This window comes from Anopheles maculipalpis, chromosome 2RL (genome assembly GCF_943734695.1).
Source record: "Anopheles maculipalpis chromosome 2RL, idAnoMacuDA_375_x, whole genome shotgun sequence".
NCBI classification, from domain to species: domain Eukaryota; kingdom Metazoa; phylum Arthropoda; class Insecta; order Diptera; family Culicidae; genus Anopheles; species Anopheles maculipalpis.
The window spans coordinates 43,186,941-43,193,171 of record NC_064871.1 but is presented as its reverse complement, the minus strand read 5'-3'; the positions used below and the strand labels follow the sequence as shown (position 1 = coordinate 43,193,171).

Here is a 6,231-nt window from a genome sequence, read left to right as displayed (position 1 = left end):
TTAACCAAGTAGGCCAAACAAGTTTATCCATCAGTAATAGTAGTAGTGTGAGCTTAGGAACCTACGAATGGTGGAAACACAGACAGCCATGGACCAAGCTCACAGAACGGGGGAAAAGGCGTAGCTCTCACTGAAGACTTGTATCACTATAGCAACGGAATAGAGACGATTGAAGGCTATTTTTATTTACGAAGGCCTACTTGTACACACCTGTTTACTTCTTGCTCTATCAAAACCTGCACGGATCATTCCCGAATGGTCGTTTTTTTTTTGTGTTTTTTCACTTCTTTTTTGTATACTTTTTTATTTTTCCGTAGACACGTAGAAATTGCTCCATGTGAGTGGCTCACGTGAAACACGACCATTTTTTTTTGTTCTTCATCGGCTTAGTGCAGGAGTCGATGAGTGAGATCTTTTATAATGACATTTGAACCCAAATGTGTATCCTTGGCTTTCTCTCATTTCCCCAGACAGAAACAGGAGACGGACAGCAGTAGTTCGGATTCGATCGGTGCACCAACGGAGCTATCATTCCGCGCCGAAGGATCGATCGAACTGTTCGCATCGTGTAATCGTGTAAAACAACGGTCCTTCAATCGTCTCTTTACCATTTGCGAGTTTTTACTTTGTTTTTACATTTGTTGGTTTTCTTTCAATAAGCTAAGAAAATATTTTCTAACACATGACATTGTAATTGAGCGCGTTTAATTCAAAGGGATGCTACACGGTGGGCAGGGTTTTGAGACTCCATCTTTTGACTACTGAATCATAACCAAAAAAACAAAACCCACAAACACATTGGAAAGAGGTAGTGAAGAATCGAACAAAAAACACACAGAAAACACCAACTACTGAGGACTACTGAAAGGAGGTTGGATTTTTCAATATATTTTGTGAAGACGTACACACATACCCACACACGTGGAACAATCATTTTTTTATGAAAAGGTCAACACAAAGACACAGGGTTTATGGTGTACAGTGTGTGATATGTTTGTGTGTGTGTGCGTGTGTGCGTGCGTGTATGGGAGGTGGAAGCGGATGCTGGATACCGGAAGGTCCGATTGACTAAAACCTAAAACCAGGAAAGTGATTAATGTAATACTGTTTATTTTGTGTTAAAGGGTATAGTTTTCTTTTTTTGCAAAATGGATAAAATAAAGAGACGTTATTTATATGATGAAATGTGGTGCAATTGACTTTTATACAATCTACGGTATCCGAAGTATTCATATTTAATAGTTTTTATCTCGCCGAGAGGATTTAAATAACCGAGATCCACACAACTGAGCGGTCTCCTATCGACAAAATCTACCAACTAAAGCACTAAAAAGGCATATTTTCGATAGACAAAACCCTTAGTAGTGTTTACTAAGGCAATTTTGTCAATAGGGTCTGTTATGATAACGGTTATTCTGCCTGCCTGTCTGATGTATCAGTAGAGAGTACTGAACTACGTGGCATCAGCAAGTCTAGTAGGCCAAAAAACGTGCCGGCGTTGCCTAGAGAAGGTCGTTAAGCGAAAAAAATACGAAGAAAGAAAATGGACTACTTGATTAGAGATAGTGATATTGGAGTTGGAGGAAATTCACATCCAACTTTGAGGGTTCAGGTTGAGATGTTCTGCAAAAAGAGGCGTGGCTCGAAGACGTATCCAACGCTAGGTCATTCATCCCGATCGGACCAGGAATGACCGAGTTAACACCAATTTTCCACGGGAATGTTTTGGTTTTTCCTCAAAAACTAGGCGAGGGGGTGGAGGAATCGGGTTGAGGTCCACCGCAAAAAGGTGGACGGACCGTAGACGCATCCAACAGTAGGTCATTCATCCCGATCGGACCAGGAATGAGCGAGTTATCACCGATTTTCTACGGTAATGTTTTGGCTTTTCCGCAATAACTAGGCCAAGGGTTGGTGGGATTGGGTTGTGGTATTCTGCAAAAAGGTGAGCGGCTCAAAGACGCATCCAACGGTAGGTCTTTCATCCCGATCGGACCATAAATGAGCGAGTCATCACCGATTTTCCACAGGAATGTTTTGGTTTTTCCGCAATAACTGGGTGAAGGAGTGGAGGGATCGGGTTGCGGTATTGTGCAAAAAGGTGAGCGGCTCAAAGACGCATCCAACGGTAGGTCATTCATCCCGATCGGACCAGGAATGAGCGAGTTATCACCGATTTTCCACGGGAATGTTTTGGCTTTTCCGCAATAACTAGGCCAAGGGTTGGTGGGATTGGGTTGTGGTATAAAGGAAAAAGGTGCGCGGCTCAAAGACGTATCCAACGGTATGCCGCATGCCGCAATCGGACCATAAATGATCGAGTTATCACCGATTTTCCACGGGAATGTTTTGGTTTTTCCGCAATAACTGGGTGAGGGGGTGGAGGGATCGGGTTGTGGTATTCTGCAAAAAGGTGAACGGCTCAAAGACGCATCCAACGGTATGTCATTCATCCCGACCGGACCAGGAATGAGCGAGTTATCACCGATTTTCCACGGGAATGTTTTGGCTTTTCCGCAATAACTAGGCCAAGGGTTGGTGGGATTGGGTTGTGGTATAAAGGAAAAAGGTGCGCGGCTCAAAGACGTATCCAACGGTATGCCGCATGCCGCAATCGGACCATAAATGATCGAGTTATCACCGATTTTCCACAGGAATGTTTTGGTTTTTCCGCAATAACTGGGTGAGGGGGTGGAGGGATCGGGTTGTGGTATTCTGCAAAAAGGTGAGCGGCTCAAAGATGCATCCAACGGTAGATCATTCATCCCGATCGGACCATAAATGAGCGAGTTATCACCGATTTTCCACGGGAATGTTTTGGTTTTTCCGCAATAACTGGGTGAGGGGGTAGAGGAATCGGGTTGTGGTATTCTGCAAAAAGGTGAGCGGCTCAAAGACGCATCCATTCATCCCGATCGGACCAGGAATGAGCGAGTTATCACCGATTTTCCACGGGAATGTTTTGGCTTTTCCGCAATAACTAGGCCAAGGGTTGGTGGGATTGGGTTGTGGTATAAAGGAAAAAGGTGCGCGGCTCAAAGACGTATCCAACGGTATGCCGCATGCCGCAATCGGACCATAAATGATCGAGTTATCACCGATTTTCCACGGGAATGTTTTGGTTTTTCCGCAATAACTGGGTGAGGGGGTGGAGGGATCGGGTTGTGGTATTCTGCAAAAAGGTGAGCGGCTCAAAGACGCATCCATTCATCCCGATCGGACCAGGAATGAGCGAGTTATCACCGATTTTCCACGGGAATGTTTTGGCTTTTCCGCAATAACTAGGCCAAGGGTTGGTGGGATTGGGTTGTGGTATAAAGGAAAAAGGTGCGCGGCTCAAAGACGTATCCAACGGTATGCCGCATGCCGCAATCGGACCATAAATGATCGAGTTATCACCGATTTTCCACAGGAATGTTTTGGTTTTTCCGCAATAACTGGGTGAGGGGGTGGAGGGATCGGGTTGTGGTATTCTGCAAAAAGGTGAGCGGCTCAAAGATGCATCCAACGGTAGATCATTCATCCCGATCGGACCATAAATGAGCGAGTTATCACCGATTTTCCACGGGAATGTTTTGGTTTTTCCGCAATAACTGGGTGAGGGGGTGGAGGGATCAGGTTGTGGTATTCTGCAAAAAGGTGCATGGCTCAAAGACGCATCCAACGGTAGGTCATTCATCCCGATCGGACCAAAACTGAGCGAGATATGGCTGATTTTCCACGGGAATGCTGCTAGCGGAATTTTCCGGTAGTTTGTGGAAAATCCCCCTTGGTTTTGAGGAAGAATTTTTAAAAGATTTTTAGGAAAGAAACAAAAATGAGACGGAATAACTTAAAATTGAAGAAAATGTTTAATTTTGGCGGAAAAATATTTGTCTTGTCGGAAAGAAATTATTTTCCAGCCCGTTTTTAAAATTTCCATTTGCTACCTCCTCGGATTCATGCTCTCCTGTTACTCCTGGTCGAATTTTGCCGCATAAAATTGGCTCGGTTTTGGCCGAAAATCTGCCACCGGGAGCGACTGGTAGTAACAGGAGAGCATGCTTTCGAGAAGGTAGCTGGTATCAGCCGAAAAATTCCAAAATCAGTTTTGAAATCCAAAGTCAGTTTTAAAGTTGAGTTGGAAATTTTAAGTTTAGAATTCAACTTTCAATTTTGACCCGGGATTTTAAAACTGATTTTGGAAATTTTCGGCCGATATCAGCTACCTCCTCGAAAGCATGCTCTCCTGTTACTACCAGTCGCTCCCGGTGGCAGATTTTCGGCCAAAACCGAGCCAATTTTATGCGGCAAAATTCGACCAGGAGTAACAGGAGAGCATGAATCCGAGGAGGTAGCAAATGGAAATTTTAAAAACGGACTGGAAAATAATTTCTTTCCGACAAGACAAATATTTTTCCGCCAAAATTTAAACTTTTTCTTCAATTTTAAGTTATTCCATCTCATTTTTGTTTCTTTCCTTTAAAATCTTTTAAAAAGAGCTCCTCAACGTGTTTTTGTATTTTAAAAGCAACTAAGGGGGATTTTCCACAAACTACCGGAAAATTCCGCTAGCAGCATTCCCGTGGAAAATCGGTGATAACTCGCTCAGTTTTGGTCCGATCGGGATGAATGACCTACCGTTGGATGCGTCAATGGTCCGTCCACCTTTTTGCAGAACACCTCAATCCGATTACTCCACCCCCTCGCCTAGTTATTGAGGTAAAACCCAGAAAATTAGCTATAACTTGCTCAGTTTTGGTCCGATCGGGATGAATGACCTATCGTTGGATGGGCCTTTAAGCCACGCCTCTTTTTGCAGAATACCACAACCCAATCCCTCCACCCCCTCGCCCAGTTTTTGAGTAAAAACAGTGTATTCCCGTGGAAAATCAGCCATATCTCGCTCAGTTTTGGTCCAATCCGAATGAATGACCTACCGTTGCATGCGTCTTTAGTCCGTCCACCTTTTTGCAGAACACTCCAACCCGATTCATTCACCCCCTCACCTAGTTATTGAGGAAAAACCCAGTAAATTAGCTATATCTCGCTCAGTTTTGGTCCGATCGGGATGAATGACCTGCCGTTGGATGCGTCAATGGTCCGTCCAGCTTTTTGCGGAACACCCCAACCCTATCCCTTCACCTCCTCGCCCAGTTATCGAGAAAAAACAGTAGTATTGCCGTGGAAAATCACCGACGCTTGGATTCAATGTGATATAGAGCACTCCAATTTCCAGGGAAAGCGGACTTAGCTTCCGAAAGGCAAAATCCGCCACTGGTTTCAGATGGTAAGCAGGATTGTACCACAAACATGTTGCATCTTCTTTTCCGTTCATTCCTTTGTTTTATTTATCGCCATTTGTTTTCTTACTCTTACTCTCCTTCTCTCTCTCTCTTTCTCTTTTCTTAACCTTTCTGTCATTTTATGATTTTCGCATTTTTCCATCCTTTTTAGCTCCTTCCAGACGTTATTTGTATTGCTTTCTTCAAACCTTCACTACATTCATTCGCATCATTTGCATCCAGTTTTGCTCCTATCTATGTGAAATCATTGAAGCTGTTTTTTTTTATATTTCGGAACAAAGTGTGTTTACTGTTATTTCGTTTTTACATAAATAATCACCCTAAACAACTCTGTCTTATTGGTGCACTGGGCCAGACCAGATCCGACCAAAACCAGAATTTAATGCACACCTTTGCGATACATGTTTGTATCATTTTTGTTTTTGCAATTTGCGTCAAACAGTATCTTGTATGATAGTAGTAATAATTATAATAATAATAGTAATATTTCGTTATAGAATAATAATATAATAATAAATGACTATTTTTCTCGAGTGTTTTTTACCTTTCGTTTTTTTTTTCATTTGTTATTTGCTTGTTTCGTTCGTTTGTCCGTCGCCCTCCATCGCTTGTTTCTATTTTTCCTTGTCAACTGTTGTTTTGACCCATTTCCTTTGTGATAATCGAAAATCAAAGTTTTTCCCATAAGATTGATTGAAGTGTCGATGAGTGTCTAGCATAATCTTTAAATTGGTTGTTTTTCCTTGATGTTTGGTGAACTTTTGGTTTTAGTCTACTTTTCAAAACCTTCTTACAAAACCGTCAATTCTGTGATTTTCTTTATTTTGAAATTACACCGGCAACTAGATGCGTTATTCAGTGAGTCGGAAAACAAAAATAGCCACAGATCTAGTCTAGGAAAAGTGTAAATAACGGGGAACGTTTTGTACAATATATTGTACAGGGT

The 6,231-nt window shown here is 42.6% G+C and overlaps 1 protein-coding gene across 2 annotated transcripts in view; it reads right to left on the bottom strand.

Moving 5' to 3' along the window:
* The window catches only part of LOC126558232 (protein elav-like), a 381,245-nt gene that overhangs the window by 155,810 nt on the left and 219,204 nt on the right, over positions 1 to 6,231 (bottom strand). The gene's annotated exons all lie outside the window — the stretch shown is intronic.